This window comes from Sminthopsis crassicaudata, chromosome 2 (assembly GCF_048593235.1).
Source record: "Sminthopsis crassicaudata isolate SCR6 chromosome 2, ASM4859323v1, whole genome shotgun sequence".
NCBI classification, from domain to species: Eukaryota; Metazoa; Chordata; class Mammalia; order Dasyuromorphia; family Dasyuridae; genus Sminthopsis; species Sminthopsis crassicaudata.
In genome coordinates this window covers 384,002,239-384,019,822 of record NC_133618.1, presented here as the reverse complement: position 1 = coordinate 384,019,822, position 17,584 = coordinate 384,002,239, and the positions used below count along the sequence as shown (strand labels likewise).

The 17,584-nt window shown below is 33.8% G+C and overlaps 1 long non-coding RNA gene and 1 other non-coding gene across 2 annotated transcripts; both read right to left on the bottom strand.

Moving 5' to 3' along the window:
• Nucleotides 1-13,054: 13,054 nt before the first annotated feature.
• On the bottom strand, nucleotides 13,055-17,514 carry LOC141556727 (uncharacterized). The gene is made up of 3 exons (XR_012486626.1): nucleotides 17,120-17,514; nucleotides 16,492-16,628; nucleotides 13,055-14,828 (listed from the first exon to the last, which is right to left on the bottom strand). It is a non-coding gene; the product is annotated as an uncharacterized LOC141556727 (long non-coding RNA).
• LOC141559243 (small Cajal body-specific RNA 13) lies at nucleotides 15,566-15,838 on the bottom strand. The gene has a single exon (XR_012487308.1).
• Nucleotides 17,515-17,584: the final 70 nt, after the last annotated feature.

The following is a 17,584-nucleotide window of genomic DNA, read 5'->3' as shown; positions in this document are numbered from 1 at the left end:
TCTTTTTCTAATAGTTTTGCTTTTGAGAAATAAACAGAATATCTCATGCTTCTTTAAAGAATTTAGATAGTTATAATACTAACAACTCCACTGTCCAGAATAATCTAACTCATACATTTCCAGTTGCTTCATCATGCTGGCTGCCTTCTTGTGATACATTAGTTTATCTAAGGCAACCAGAACTTAATATAATATTCCGGAAGTAATCTGAGTGGTTCTTATTTTACATAGTTTTTTTCATGTAGCCTAAAACTGATTAGTTTTATCTGTCAATCACATCACACTTCTGACTTATATTGAGCTTGACGTCAAATAAATTATCTTTAAGTTTTCCTCTAGCTCAAATATCATAATGTACCTTCACTATAAAAACAATGTGTAATATGTATTGCTATTAAATCATCTCTCCTTAATGCTATATGATTTGCAACTATTGACAAATTTTAAAAAATACATCAGAATGGTGAGCTATATATTATGTCCTTACAAGAAAGTTCCCCTCTACACCAGAAATTCCAAACTTGCAGTTTGAGACAATGTATTATAGTTAGAACCAGATTAAAATGTAATGGGGGTGGGGTGGAGAGCCAAGATGGTGGAGTAAGCAATAAATCATTGTTAACTCTCCCATATTCACCTCCAAACAATTATAGAATAGTGCCCCCAAACAAATCTAAGAATAGCAGAACCGGAAAAAAGATGGGGCAAAATAATCTTTTAGCCTAAGAAACTTGGAAGATTGGCAAGAAAGGCCTGTCTTGGGTAAAAAGTGACTGAAATCCAGGACAGGAAGCATTCCCAGCAAGCCAAATCTCAGAAAATCAGTGGAAGATTCTGAGCCCAGTGAGTGGAGCAGGCAAATGTCAAAACCAGGGTCTCCTTCTGCCTCCAGAAATGTGTCAGCCTAAACAGGGAAACTGGTAGCCTTCAGCATAATTCTGGCATAGGTCAGACTGCTGCTTGCTCCAGTATAGCTCTAGGGAAATGCAGAAACATTCCACTGACCTCAATACACACCAGACACCAGCACGAAGACTGTAGCTCAGCACAGATTCACAGGCTGAACCCTCAAGGCCTCAAGTGCCAGCCATTCTCCATCCCACCTCCTCAATGCAGTTATAAAACACAAGGGTTACCCCATGGACCTTAGGATACTGGCACAAGAAGCTTGAGACAATGCTCCTTCCACCTAGGAGCAGAGCTCAAATTTAAAAGAAAGGGAAAAGGCAAACAACAACAACAACAAACAAAACAACAGCAAAAAAAAAAAAAAAAAAAACAAACCACTGAACAAAAAACAAACAAAAAAAATCTGACCATCTAATGGTGACAGGATAGATCAATACTCAGAAGATGGATGAACTAAGTAGAAGATAATGTCAAAACACCTATGGGCAAAACACTAAAGTAGTCTCAAGACCAGTAAGTACTTGTGGAAGAGTTCAAGGAGGAGCTTAAAAATTATATGAGAGGTAGATGAAAATTTGGGAAAAGAAATGAAATATAAAAGAATTATGGAAAAAAAAAGAGTTAACAGCTTAGAACAAGAAAACTGCTTAAAAAGTAGAATTGGCCTCCTTGTAGAGAACTGCTACATCATGGAGGTGATGCCATGACTTGCTGGTGAATTGGATTTAAGTGAGGAAGATCTGCACCAAGTCACCAGCCTCACTCTCTTTTGGAGCCATCTAGTTCTAGGAGCAAGACATAGATCAGGATGATTGGAGATGACCCTGGATGGGTCAAAATGGAAAAGGAAATATAAAAAGCCATTGAAGAAAAGTACTCCTTAAAATGTACAATTGGCCAAATGGGAAAGGAAGTACAAAAGTAACTCAGAAAAACAAACTTTGTGGTTTTTTTTTTTTTTTTTTTTTTTTTGTCTACTGCCAATTTTATTTTTATAATCAGCAAAAGAAAAACATAGTGAAATCTTGTAGCCTTCACTTGTAACTTCACTCAGTTGTGTAATGGTTAACATGTCATCTTGCAAAAATTGCAATACTTTTGCAATACTCCTATTACATGTCATATGATTGGGAAAGAAGGCATATTAATCAAGTTATTGATGTTATTTTATTCATTTTTTTATTAAAGCTTTTAAATTTTCTAAACATATGCATGGATAATTTTTCAACATTAACTCTTGCAAAACCTTGTGTTCCAATTGGAAAACAATTTAGAATTGGACAAAGCTAAGGATTCTATGAGACATCAAGAATCAAACAGTTCCAGATTGAAATCATAGTGCCTTTGATAGAAATAGAAAAATAGGTGAGGTTGAGAAGAAATATAATAAGCTGTTTTGGTTATGTTGAATTTCAGTGGTAAAGAGAAGGGAACAAGAGGGAGAGAAATGGCCTTTTCTTAGTAAAAATGTCTTTATCACTATCATCTCTCATGCTTCCACATCACTAGCTCATCTTCTCTATCATATATATCCTGTATGACACCTTTTATTCTTGTTCTGTTAGGCTCCTTATGATTACAGATTGCTCTCACTTGTTACCCCTCCATTACCCTCTGTGTGATATTCAATTATAACTCTTTGGATATTGATACATTCCATGTGTCTCTGATAGCAACACTAGTAGAATGTTGATATCAAAAATATGTTTTTTTCTTCTTGAGAAACTTGGGACATTAAAGGAGTTGATATTTCCGGAGGATTATTCAACCCATTCTTCTTCGATCCCAACTCATCATTCAGCCATACTGTTTGTCCCATCTCTATGTATTTATAGAAAAGCTTTACATGTTTTCCTTCTAAATGCATGTTATAATGTGGATAAATGAACATATTTCATCCATTTAGTATTTCCAGTGTGGGTAATCAGAATTAACTCTTACAAGTGTTTATACAGGAACTCTTCTAATTTAATAGCAACTCTTTGTGGTGGCAAAGAATTGGAAATTAGGGGATGCCCATCAGTTGGGGAATGGCTGAACAAGTGTGACATATGATTATGATGGAATACTTCTGAATTATAACAAATTAAAAACAGATTTCAGAAAAACCTGGGAAAACTTTTATAAATTGATACAAAGTGAAGTGAGCAGAACCAGAACATTGTACATAATAACAATGTACAATGATCAACTTATTCTTGGTAATACAGTAATCTTACACAATTTTGAAAGACTTACAATGAAGTGTTATACACTGCCAGAGAAAGAATAGAATGTAAATACTTACTTTGTATTAACTTTATTTTTGTGTTTTCTTTACATCTTGGATAATATGGAAATATGTTTTGCAGACACATACACATATAATTCATATCAAACTGCTAGTTTTCTCAGAATGGGGGGTGGAGAGAGATCATTTGGAATGCAAATTTTTTTTTCAATAAGATGGGATAATTTTTGTTTTCTTGAGAGTTTATTATGCAAACAAAATATTTTACAAACTGGTAATAAGTGAATATTAGATAACCTAGAAGTATAATAGAAATTGTATATTTTTTATTTTTTAATAGGCTTTTATTTTTTCCAAATACATGCAAAGATAGTTTTCAATATCCACCTATGTAAAACCTTGTGTGGAACTCAAAGCCAAATTTTAAATTGTTTTTTACATGTAATTGGAATTTAAAAAAAAAAATCACTCTTCAAAGAGGCTCTATGATATTACAATGCTTGAATGTAATCAGCACAATACTATTTGCAAAGAGAAGCATTTGAAGGACTTCATTATGCACTGAGAAACCCTCTTTAACTTGAACTTGGTGATGGATTTCTATCTTCACAATGACAAAAAACTTTGAACATTCATTCCCCTACTTTAAGCATCCCTCCAAGGGTCACTGTAAAAGGTTAGTTCTGTTATGTCTTTTTAGAAATTTTGAATGATTCTGACACATAGATGAGACATGTTTTGAGAGAAAAAAATCTTTTAAGACTTTTTTCCCTTCGCAAATCAAAACAGCTTTTCTATAATCAACAAATCATATTTTTTAGCCAATTGCAAAATGGTAAATATCTTGTCCATTATTGTTCTCTACTAATACTTTCATTAATACCACTCACCCTTACTCTTCTCCACCTCAGCTACATAAGGAGAGCCTCTTTATTTTTAACCCCATCTTATCCCATTATCTTAATCTTCACCTTACCATTACCCACATTACATCTATGATCAAGAACTCAAAAATTCTTTTATTTGATCATAAACCTTTTCATCCTCGAATCTGTTCACCCATTTCAGTACTTTTTCAAGTCATCACCTCTGCTGAGTATACCTTCCTCCAATCTTGCTTCTTAGTATATTAGTTCAACTCTACACTATCCTCTACTCTTAAATCCTTTGTTCCCTTGTCCTATTGTTGCTAAGACTTTGCCAAATAACAGCTCCTGCTCCAAATCCTGAATTACTCCCAACATTTGATTCCATCATTCTTACACCTGAGCTACTGAAAAAAAAAAAAAAAAAAAAAAACCTGAAGAATATAATTATGCTGAGTCCAATATAAATTTATCCTATCCAATTCTAAATGCATCTTCATAGTAGTAAGGCAATCTGCTTCTTCTCAACTGATTTTTTAAATCCCAATCACTATAAGCAGCTACTCAAAATCTTATCTTCTTCTAAGCCTACCCTAGTAACTTTCCCCTACCCTCTCAAGTGAAGGACCTCCTGAAAAAGTCAAGACCATTCACCTGAAGCTCTTTTTCCTGCTCTTATGACATTTTTTTATTATTTCTTCCTTTAATCTATGTAAAGAGACAGCTCCACTTCTTGTTCTGGTAACCCTTCCCTCCTGTAGCACTGACCTTATCCTCTCTCATCTTTTTCAACAGGTTGTACTCCACTATCACTATCCTCCCCAATTGTGATCTTCTAAATACTCCCTCAAAAAACTCCAATCTTAAAAATTATCTTATTAAACTGTAGCATTTCTGCTAATTATCATCCTGTATTGCTTCTCCCTTTTCAGCTAGAGATCTCTTTTAAAAAGTCATCTATTCTCAGTTCCCTTCCTTTATTCTAGTTTTCTTCTAAATCCTTTGCAATCTGGCTTCCAATGCCATCAATCAACTGAAACTACTCTTCTCTAAAGTTATCAACAAACTCTTAATTCCCAAATTTTATGACTTCTCAATTTTTATCCTTTTTGACCTCTTTGATAACCTTTTCCTCTTGGATACTGTTCTTTCACGGCAATGCTCTTGGTTCTTCTCTTATCTGCCTAATTATTCCTTCTGAAGCTTCTTTGATGAATCTTTACCCACACCATGCTCATTTACTGAAGGTATACCACACGATTCTATCCTGGCAACTCTTCTCATTTAAGGCTCTTATCAACTATCATGGATTTACTTATTTTCTCAGATGATTTAAATATCCAGGCCGTAGTACCTCTTCACAACCTACCTATTAGATAATTCCAAGTGGTTATGCATGTATGTCTTTACATATCCGAAACAAAACTCTTTACTTTTCTGGGCTAAACCTCTACTCTTCTGAACTTATATATATTATTACTGAATGGAATGCTGCCTTTCCAGTTATCCAGGCTCACAACCTCAGTGTCATCCTTAACTCCCTATTTTTTCATTCTGTGTAACCAATAAGTTGCCAAACTTTATCATTTCTACCATCACAATATCTCCTGCATGTTATCTTTTCTCTATCCTCTATCAAGACATTTCAAGTGCTTCACAAATTGACCCTATTCACCTTTCCAGACTTCTTAAAAATCATTGCTCTCACCCAGCAATGTCACTACTGAGTCTGTATCCCAAGGAAATTATAGAGGGAAAAAGATCCACAAGTGCAAAAGTTTTTGTAGCAGCTCTTTTTGTGGTAGCAAAGAATTGAAAAATGAGTAGATGCCCATCAACTGGGGAATGACTGAACAAGTTATGGTTTATGAAGATAATGGAATATTTTTTTGTATGAAAAATGATGAACAAGCTGATTTTAGAAAGGCCTGGAAAAATTTGCAAGGACTGATGCTGAGTGAAACAAGCATAACTAGGAATACATTATACACAATAACAGCAAGAATATGTGATAATCAACTATGAAAGATGTGATGGTTCTCAGTGGTTCAGTGATCCGAAGCAATCCCAATAGACTTTGGACAGAAAATGACATCTACATACAGAAAAAGATTTAAGGAGAATGAATGTAAATCCACACATGCTATGTTCACATCTTTTTTTTTTTTTTAATCTCTCCTAAAAAAAAAAAAAAAAAAAAGTTAAAACTATTGTTCTTATCATACTGTTTGGTCTAGTCATGCTGGCCTACTTTGTATTTGTCATATACAAAGCTCTCTTCTCATCCCTCATGCATAGAATGCTTTCCTTTCTCATCTATTTCTTGGAATTTTTGATTTCCTTAAAAAATTCAGCTCAAGCAATATCCTCTGTAGGAAAACTTTTTTTTTTCTCCAGATATTAATGCCTTTTCTTCTAAGAATATACTTGGCTACATCCTATTTATTTCATATCTATCTACATCTGTATTATCTCCAAATATATTCAAATTATCTCCTGTTTTAGAATGTAACCTCCCAAGAGTAGAGATTGTTTTTTCTTATTTGTACTCCCAGAGCCTAGCCTACTGTTTGGCACATAATGGGGGCTTGATGAATTTCTCCATAGACAAGTCTTTCTATACAGAATTATGAGAGACATAAGAGGGTACTAGAGAAAATTACTAGGAAAAATGGCCAGGGAGTAATCTTCTTGAGGGAGACATCTCTGTGAGTACCAGAAGACTGAAGGAACAGTATGGGAAAAGGCTGAAGATGAAATGTACACTATCAATTAAATGAGGATTCTAGGAGGTTCAATAGAATGGTAGATTTAGTTCATAGAACTAAAGTTAATCAAGATGAAAAAACAAATTTTGGTAACTTTAGCTTAAATATTCAGAAATTCTATATTACTATAATTGGAAGAGAAAAGAGTTGTGGAAGTATGCCAGCCATAAGGAAAAAAAAAAAGAGTTAACACTTAACCCAAAGGAATGCTCTCTAATGATAAAATTAGTTAGTTGCAGGCAAAATACATGTCCTGCATTCAAACCATATTAAGGAGTTAAATGTTTATATTAAATGTTATACACACACACACATATACATAAAAACAAACATATATATATATAAAACATATATTTATGTCTATATATTAGGCTGCTATTGCCGAGCAGATTATGGAAGGGAGTTAAGTGAACAAAAGATGCAATTCCATTGTGGCAACAGATAACATCACAAAACAAACAATACAATCCAAGCCAGCTGCAAAAAACCACAATAGCTTCTGGCACTGTACAAGATAAAATGGTTCAATATACAATATGAATGTGGGAAGAGATTGGTAGGAACCATATTAGCGATCTTTAGGCAGGATTATCAGAGATCTTGATTTGCCAGGCTTTTTGTTACTTGGTCATATATTGAGAAATCTTTTGTGTATGGGTTTTATTTTAGATGCCAAAACCTGTTTTTAGCTTTCACTATTTGTTTGCTTTTATTTTTTTTTGTCCTTGGGAGATTGGGGATATGGTAGGGGGAAGAGAATGAGGAAATTAAGATTCTATGACCTTGTTGTCCAGTTTGCAATAGTCTTCAACCCTGAGAAATTTCTATTTCACTTAAAATAGGTTTAAAGTTAGGGGCAAATTAAAGGGAAAAATAAGTCCAAATGCTGTCTTAATACTCTGACTTTTATGCTCATTGATGATTAATCACTAGAGTAGGTATTCACTTGTTTTTTTCCTGAGACAATTGGGATTAAGTGACTTGCCCAGGGTCACACAGTTAGGAAGTGTTAAGTATCTGAGGGCAAATTTGAACTCAGGTCCTCCTGACTTCAAGGCTGGTGCTCTATCCACTGCACCACCTAGCTGTCCGTAGGTATTCCCTCTAAATATGAAACCTGAAAAAAACTAGCATTATGATTGAAATACAAGTTAATTATTTTTGTGAAATAAAAGTGATATTGCAGAAAGCAAATTAGACTAGAAGTCAGAAGACTTATTTTTTTAGTCTTTCTTATTTGATAGTGGTCTAGTTATATTCAATTCTTAAGCCTTGTTTCCTAGCTGTAAAATGCCTGTGTAAGTTTTGTTCTTTCCACCTCTAAAAATCATGATTTTGTTTAAACAAATAAAATGTTTAATAACATACTTTGTTGTTTCAGTCTACATGCTCCATTTGTATTCAGTATAACGTTAAGAAAAATGAGAAAGGCTTTTAAGTTGGATGGATTCCCTGTGAGGATACTACAAGATCTTGTCATGAAAAATAGCATGAGATAGGCAAGTATGAATCAAGTGCAATCTGTACTGATGGAAAAAGCACTCACATTGATATCATGGAACCACTGGTTTCTGTTTATAAATACATACAACCAAATATGATAACATACAGAAAAACAAATAATAGAAGTTATCAAAAGAAGGTCCAATAAAGAGCTTTGGAGAGTTTTTGCCAAAAAACCTAGAATATACATATGGCAAATAAATATTCAACATAATTGCTACTTAATGTGCTTTAATGTAGGGCAAATTTAAGCACAGCCATTGAACAGGTATTAACTCAGCATCATTTAGTGTAGCAGATACAAAAAGTCAACAAGCATGAATGACTGTGTTGTAGTTCCTACTTACAAGAAATGTATTTAGATACACAAAACTAACATATATAACATATGGGAATGATATCAGAGTAAATGATTTAATTTTTAAAGTGCTATAGGAGTTCAGTCAAGGGAGCAATTAAATAAGAACTTCAATTATTGGCAAAGGTTCATGGAGGAGCTGTGGCTTGAGGATTTCTGGACTGAAATTTGTCTATCAGAGCAAAGAGAAAACATTACTATATATATTTTAGTAATTCTAAGCATATATTTGAGATAAATCTAGGTTAAATCTACTAAGCAGTAGTGTAGTACAGGTGAACAACATAGGCTATGGAGTCAGAAAACTTGGGTTCAAATTCTACCTATGTCAATGACATACCCCCAGCCTCAGTTTCTTCATTTGTTAAATAAATGGAATTGGATTAGGGAGGCCTTGAAGTTTCTTCCAGCTCTAGATATAGTATCCTATGATCCTAATGTGATTAGCTCTTATTACCAGCGTCATTGATGAAACATTAAACTGCTTATCCCAAGTAACCAGAACAGGCTTAGTAATAATAAGAGAAGTGTAGAATAGATTAAAAAAAAAAAAAAAAAAAAAAAAGTCCCTGAATTTAGCATCACCAGAAACCTGGGTCTAATTTATACCCCCAATACTAGTTGTGTGACCATGGGCTTTAATGTCATTTAGTTTGTCTATAAAATAGGGATAATACTTGTGGAACTGTTCCTCAGGGATGTTGAGAGGCTCAGGAGACAATATATACAAAGTATTTTGTAATCCTGAAAATGCTATTTTAAAAGTCAGCTATGATTTAAAGATAGTGAGAGCTTGCATTTTATACAGTTGGGAGCAAATTTGTCTAAAATATTTCACTGCTTATGTTGCTGTGTGTGAATTTATATATGTAGGTGTGACAGAAATATCTTTAGTTATCCCATTTTGCTATCTGTGCATATAATGGAAGAACTGATTCAGGGACCAGTAACAGGAAATGTACACGTTTAGCTAAGGCAATGACTCAGATACTATATGTTTATTTTCCAGGAAACAATGTGGTTGCATATCCTCTGAATTGTTATATTACCAAGAAAGTAATGCACACAAATTCTTGGTTGGTAATTACCATCACACAGCTTAGCCAGTAAACTGATGAAGAATGAATAAAACTGCAACTCCATCACAAGAGGTTAAATCAATTTTGTTTAAAATAAACAATGCCATCAAATGAATTCTTAAAACCAAAATTCAGCTTTAGCAATCTCAGCTTTTATACTGACAGAGCACAAAAAATACAACTTTAAACTAAAACTTATCTTAATGACAGAAATCAAGTTAATCTAAATTTCTTCTTGATCATTGAATAGGAAATGTTAGAGAACTTTTATTGTAAAATACTCCTACATGGCTGCTTTGAATGTATGATAATTTTAGAAGTTGTGTATGCAAGATAAGTGCCAAGCACTTATGAGGAAAGTACTCCACCCAATTTTGGCATGTAAATAAGAGTGATATTATTGGCACTGTGCCTTCTGGCAGTGAAACATATAGGGCATTTACAAAAACAAAGAGGCATGAAAACGTTACTTTCTTGGGGAAAGGACCATCATTTTGAGTCAAGGTGCATATAGAGTGGCAGGTAGCCAAAATATAACAAAGGCTACCCATATAAACCAATACTGTACCAGTGGTCTCATTTGAAAGCAAGATTCACAAACAAAGATAGCTGGGTTTTTGTATAATAACCCATTTCCACAAAAACTGAGAATACTTCATGTGACCATAAACAGAAAAGGAAAAAAACACAAATAACAGATCCATAACCAGGTTCTGACTGGGCTCTCACAAATTTCAAATAGCCTTAATTCTAACCATGGTGTTTGATGATATAAGATTTAGAGAAAGACTTGTGAGCAGCTCTAAGTGCATTAAGAAGTTAATTCTGGAAGCTTTTTTCAACTTGAGAAATAATACAATCAAATGGTGGTAATAGTATGTACTCTATATATTATTAATCATTGACAACAAAAATTATTTTAGTAAGGAACAAAGCAATTACCTGATGGTGATACTTTTCACTGAAACTGAAACCATTTTACATTCATTCATACTGACTCTCAAGATGCTTTAAATTACATACATCAGGAGTGAAGATCATGTAGTCGGATTACTTGATAGGTACAATACAGTCACAGCTGGATGAAGCTAATAGGAAAAAATGTGATCACTAGAATTTAGCATTGAGGGGCAGCTAGGTGTCGAAGTGGATAGAGAACCAGCCCTGAATTCAGGAGGACTCGAGTTCAAATTTGGTCTCGGACACTTAACACTTTCTAGCTGTGTGACCCTGGGCAAGTCACTTAACCCCAGCCTCCCAAAAAAAAAAAAAAAAAAGAATTTAGTATTGATGCTAACATCATTGATTCCAACATAGCTTCTTTCATCCTGCAGTTCTCAGTTTAAAAGATAACCAGCTCTCACTCTCCTTCATGTTATTCTATTTTACTATTCAAATTAATTCAATAACAAAAGGACCTTCCTCCTGCAAGACAGTGTTAGTAGCTGAGCATGAGGAGGAAAAGTTAAGTCCCTTCTCTTAAGTTTAGATTCCAAAGAAGGGTATCAATTAGAATGACAAGAGATGGCTATTTCATACTAATCTTTCATGCTTTTTAATGCCATTCTCATTGTTTAAAAAAATGTCCTTTTCAATTCACTTTGTCATAAACACTCTATCCCACACTGATTTTTCTAGTCTTTTTCTATATCTCCTAGACCCAATCTCACGTAATTTAACATTCGAAATGCTCTGCAGTATTTTCTAATTTTTCATCATTAATTGTGTTGATCTCAGTCTCATGCAGCTCATAATCCATTTGGAGAAAAATGGTAAAGTGAGAAAAACACTGGATTTAGACTTGGGTTCAAATCTCTTTCAAAATGCCTCATAACCGTCTAAGAACTGCATTTAAATTTTAAAAAGAAAAAAAAAAATCAAGCAAGATGAGAAAGATAAGAAATAACTTCAGGAACCTTAGTAATCAACTTTAGAGCTAAAGAAAACTTTTAAGATCATCTGATCACTTCAGTGATGCAGAAACAGATGCTCAATGAAAGTATAAATGGATTTACCCATGTTTCTTAAGATAGTGGCAGAATTAGGATAAGATGTAGGTCTGCTTTCAGTCCAGTCTTTCTACTATCCAAATTCCTAGTATGAGAGAATTTCCAATTCTTCCTTAAGAACAGGGGTTCTTAATCTTTTTGTGTCATGGACCTTTATGGCAGTCTGGTGAGGTTTATGGGTCCTTTCTCAGAATCCTATTTTATTGCCTACATTCATAATTGAAGGAAATGTTAAAAGATTAATGAATATAAAGATGTGACTTTTTCTCCATACAGGTAATGGACTCACTAAAATTTGTCCATAGGCTTCTTAGGGTCAGTGAACTTTAGATTAAGAAACCCTGTTATAAAAAGTCTTTATTTATAAATGGCTGAACCTACATTTGGATTCTATAAATTTCTAGTCCAATGATAAAGGGTAAAATGACTCAACTTTAATCATATAGTTCACATATTTTATGTGATCAGATTTCTGACGGCAAAAATGGAGAAATGGACCCAAGTTTTATACATATAACTATTAAGGGCAGTGCAAGCTGTAGAAAATACTTGAATTTACTCACATAGATTTATAGTACAGATAAGTTATAATTTTCTTGATAGGAAGAGGTAATTAAAATTCAAATGATGTTTCTAATTTTATAATAAAGTACACAAGCTAACAATGGGTTCTTAATGTGGATTCCAAGAACTGTTAAAAAAAAAATATTTTAACTATAGTCCTTTGTAATCTTATGCATTTTACGTTTAAAATGTGCATTTAAAAACATTATTCTGATAAAGGGGCTATACAAGCTTCACATGACTGTCAAAGAGGTTCATGACACAAAAAAACTTAAGAACATCTCACTTAGTAAGTTTAACACTCTCCCACTTTTTAATATTTTACTTTAATAATTTCAAGTTGAAAACACCAAAAATAATCCAGGCAAGTATATTTCATAACTGTTACTATCATCTAAAGTTACTAGATAAAATGATTTCAAATTCTATCATATCATTCATTTGTGAAATAGATTTTTAGCTAGAGCAAAATACTCTGCATGGTGTCAACTTCAGCTATGAAATACAAGTAGATACATATTCCCATTATCACTGAAAATATTAGGATATTAATCAATGGTGGCTATTAAGTCAATGATTTTCCAATTCAACTATTGTGAACTTGCTTTTTAATGTGGGGGGGGAAGGAAGGACATAAAAACAATTTTGAATTTCTGAATTAAATGTAAATTAACTTAAATATAACTTGTTTACCATCCACAAGAAAGTCACAAAACTTTAATGTAATTTAGCTATTTTAAAAGTATTCAATAAAACTGAATGCATATCTAGCAATGGCAAGAAAACTTTATTTTAGGAGTAGAGTTTACTGATACATTTGTTATATAGCATATCTTAGGAGAAATTTGAATACTGAAACACACATAAAAGTTTGGTGTTTTGAAGAAATATTTTGAATACACACTATAGTCACTTATTTACCAAATTTTCAGATTTTACCATATAATACGAACTAGCAAATAAACACAAATGCTTTTTAGGGACTTAAATTCTCTGTAGCCCAGTCTACTTTAATCTAAATTTCTTGAAAACAACTTATTTTGCTCATCTCCTTCTAATCCTATTCTTAAACTACCATTCTTAGTTTTCCACAAACTAAGATTTCTCTTTTCAGTATCTCAAAAATACTTTAAACTATCAAAAATATTTTGTAATGGAGTGCTGCTTTTCAAGTTTATAATATACTTCCTCCCCTTTCTTTTAGACCAACTATCTTATTTTAAATATTTAAAAGTATGAAGATGAGTATATAAAACTTGTATTTTATACATAGATTGATAAAGATATACCTATACACACATATAGATGTTGTGTATTCTTTGTTTCAATTAGTATTTATTTAGTGCCTACTATACTCTGGGAACTTTCCTAGATGGAATAAACAAAAATGAAGTCTCTCTTCAGGGACTTTCACTCTGTCTTGTTCATAGATGACTTATTTAAATATTCCTTCTGAAGAACAACCTAATGTTATAAAAACAGTTTTGAAAGACTTGAAATGATAACTCAGAATTCCAGGGAAGGAATGATGAAGCATGTTACTTACATATTAAGAAATGATGGACTTGAGATGAAGGAAACAAACATTTCAAAGTGGACCATCTGATTGGGAATTTACTTAACTTATTTATGCTTATTTGTTATAAGCCCTTTTTGGGGGTGGGAGTGGGCTCAAAGGCCTGGAAAAGTAAGTAATGAAAAGAAAATTAAACACAACAAAACAATTGAAACTTTAAAAAACATCCTAGCTCTACCATTTAAAAATGTTACTATAGTCATGTCATTTCACTTGAATGTCAGTCTTCTCATCTGTAACTCAATTATAATTATATAACTTAGAACAGGTTAGAGTTGTTGTGAGGACCAAATAAAATAATCTATGTAAATAACTTTGTAAAAACAAAAAGTACTCTATAAATGTTTTTAAAAAAAGTTTTTCTCCTGATAAAGGCATGACTCAAATGGATAAAGCACCTAATATGTATTTTTTTAAAAAATTGGAACACTACTTTTTAACCATTAGGATAAAAGACCTGTTACTGTCTAATGCCAAGGCTTCTTGTGGAAGAAATTTGTATTTTTACTCCCAGTAAAGTTGGGATTTAGCTAGTTTATAGAGTATCATCAATTGACAGACTGTGTTTCTATTTTCTAAGTTGGAACCTAACTCCCAGCTAACTTGGTGTTGGCTTTAATAATTGGTTTTAATAAGCCTGGGGGAGAAGAACACACCAACAAAATCATAGCACTGGAATCTTTTAAGAACTGTGTAAAATATATTTTCAGGATTCCAGAAATTAAAGATTCCTAATGCTCTTTAAAAACAAAAAATATACTTTACCTTTAAATTTGCTGAAATCATGTTATAATAATATAATTATGAATTAGATTACCATGGAAAAAACAATGTTTGTTTCAATGTTAAATCCACAGTATTCTAAACTTCTAACAAAGAAACATACGTTAAGTAATGCTTCAGCATAATAGACAATTCTACATATACTGATGTTTGTTCCTTGGATTTAACCTGCATCGGTTGAACCTGAAAAAGAAAAACCACAAAAGAATTATTTAAGACACACAAAAATCATTTAAGACACCAAGTAATTTATAAATTAAAATTAGCAAAAGCAAGAGTGATAAAGATTGAATATGTAAATACACAAAGGAATAATTCCTGGTATAGCCACACCCTTTAACAAGCAGATAACGCATCCAAGACTTAGATTAGTAGACCCTTTATTCTTTTTTGAGACTGATGAAGTCACTTAACTTTTCTTCTAATTCAGATTCTTCACCTTAAAGAAGACTTAGGACCTCTAAAGTCTCTTATGGTCCAAGGCTAGGATTTTAGGGATTTGCAAAAAAGGCACAGGAAAGTTGACTTGCCCTGGGGTCAGAAATTCTCCCCTGCAATTACAACATAACTTATAAACCCAGGTCTTACTTATTCCAAGCCTAGCACTCTACATTGTGCTGCTTCCATAAAACTTTTCATTAATAGATGCTTTGAAATGTTAAATATAATTAAATAATATAAATAAATAAGCTAATTTTCAGATTATTTCTGGATCAATTTCCAAGAAGGGGTTTATTAAAGAATTGACAATAGCATTTGAAGTTAGTTAAATCAGTGTTTCAGATAAGAAAAAAAAAAAAAAAATTAACAAAAGCGTGGCTAAACCAGATTGTCTCCCAAGATCCTTTCCAGCACTACCATATTTAGATTCATAAATGTTATACAGTGTGACAAAAAAATTCCTTAAAAAAAACATTTATTTTTATAGCAGTTTTTAGTGTTCAGCAAAAATCCCTCCTTTGCTAAACAATATCTTAACTGCAAAGCTTCTCTTACTGTTGGTTGATAGATAATGACATGGAAGAGTCACTATCGCCGTGGCAACAGTATTCGGTTGGTGTCAGAGGAATATTGCACATAATGCTGTTCGTTCTTTAACAGCCATGCCTCAGCTTCCTCTGGAAAATTTTCTTTCTGCAAGTCAGGTGCACTCAGGGGCACAAACAACCCAGAGCATTCCAAGACTGCAGACAATATGGACAATCAAGTGAAAGTAAAGTCTCTAAATGTTAAGGAATGAACAAAAATCCTCCAGGAATGAATACCCTGATCAAATCCCTTTATAACAGTTATCTTAACATACTTGAGTTATAACCCTTGATTACACTGCAAGCTTCATTATGGTAGGGCCTGTCTTATCTAAATCTTCTCAATCTTTCCCTGTCCCCTTGATAAATATTTCTTGAAATTGAATAATAACCAAATTAGAAAGGCAGCATAGCATAGTTGATGGAGACAGAATTTTGGTGAAGACCCGGGATTCAAGATCTTTTTCTCATCTAGACTCTCTTCCCCAACTTCCTACAGCACAAAGTTAGGGTAACAAATTGTACATAAACAACCATTTATAATACTGTTCTTGTGTTCCTAGAAGTGTTTCAATTAAAACTATTTTTCTAAGAATCACATACTGATGTCAGACAGGAAAGGGAACAATATATTTATGAGCTGCATCAATTAGTGGCCTTCTTATGTCTATAGTTCTAAAATTCAGAAAATGACTTCTTTCTGGGGTTCCTTTACTGTGGGTTTCACTGATGGTCTTGGGCACATAATAGAAGCAAAATAATTTTTTACTATCACATATAGCCTAAAAAATTAACAAAATAAAATAAAAAAACTATACCTGTTTCTTTCTATTAATTTGCTTTTACTCAACGTTTCTTCTATAACTGGGCCAATTTGGAGTTAATTCCAGTGCTGAATGCTTGAAAAGAGACAGTTACGATTTTTGTTCCTTGAATCAAATCCTGCTGCTCAAACCTGAAAAAAAATTAAAATAGAAATCAAGAAAATGTGAAGTTCTGATCTAAAATCATTAAATGAGCCATGGTGGCTGTATGGCTTGACTTGATTAAGTGGAGAATATGAAGGGGAGGCATGAATGAACTATAGTATAAAGATCACAGATTTCTGGAGCCATAGGACTGGCATTAGACCCCCTGCTATATTACTTACTGAGAATACAATCCTGGTCAGTCACATGCCTGGCCTGTGACAGACGCTAGAGATACAAAGGAACAGACAGACCTCTGGTTTTTCCTAGGGACTCAACCGGACCTCCGAGGAAGTTCCAACCGCTAGGGGGCGACGCAGCCTGCGCACGAGGGCTGGATGCCAGGAAAGGACAAGGCCCGAGCCCCGCGGATCGCCGCGGTCAGCGAAGGGCCCAGTCCCCTACGCTGAAGTCCAGATATGTTGTACGTTATTCTCTACCCTTCCATCCCCTTCTTCGGGCCCCTAAAACTACTGACCTTTGTTGCAGTGGAGCCCGCCACGGTGACCGGAGGCTTCTTGGGCCGCATTACCATGACAACTCTAAGTCATCATCAACCGGAAGAGGAAGAACCTCCTCCACAGGAAATGATGTAAACACAGTTGCCCCCGTCTCCTCCTCCCGCTCTCCTTAGGAGTTGGATAAAGTTGAAAACACAAGTTTTCTCTATCCTCCTACACTGCCCCCAAATAACTTAGCCAACTAGTTTTTTCGCAGGGAAATCATTATTGTCCCTTGTTACCTATCACTGGCTTCTGAGCCTGACCGACGGGCACCTGGAGCCTCCAGAGCACATAAAAATAGGCGAAAGAAAAATCGCGAGGTATGGTGGAAGGAGTAAAGCCTACTTCATCTCCCAGCTCTCCTCCCGCTAGGAGCATAGTGAAATGATTGGCAATTTCTAAGGATTGACAGGTTAAAAATCTTCCAATCCACATTAGTT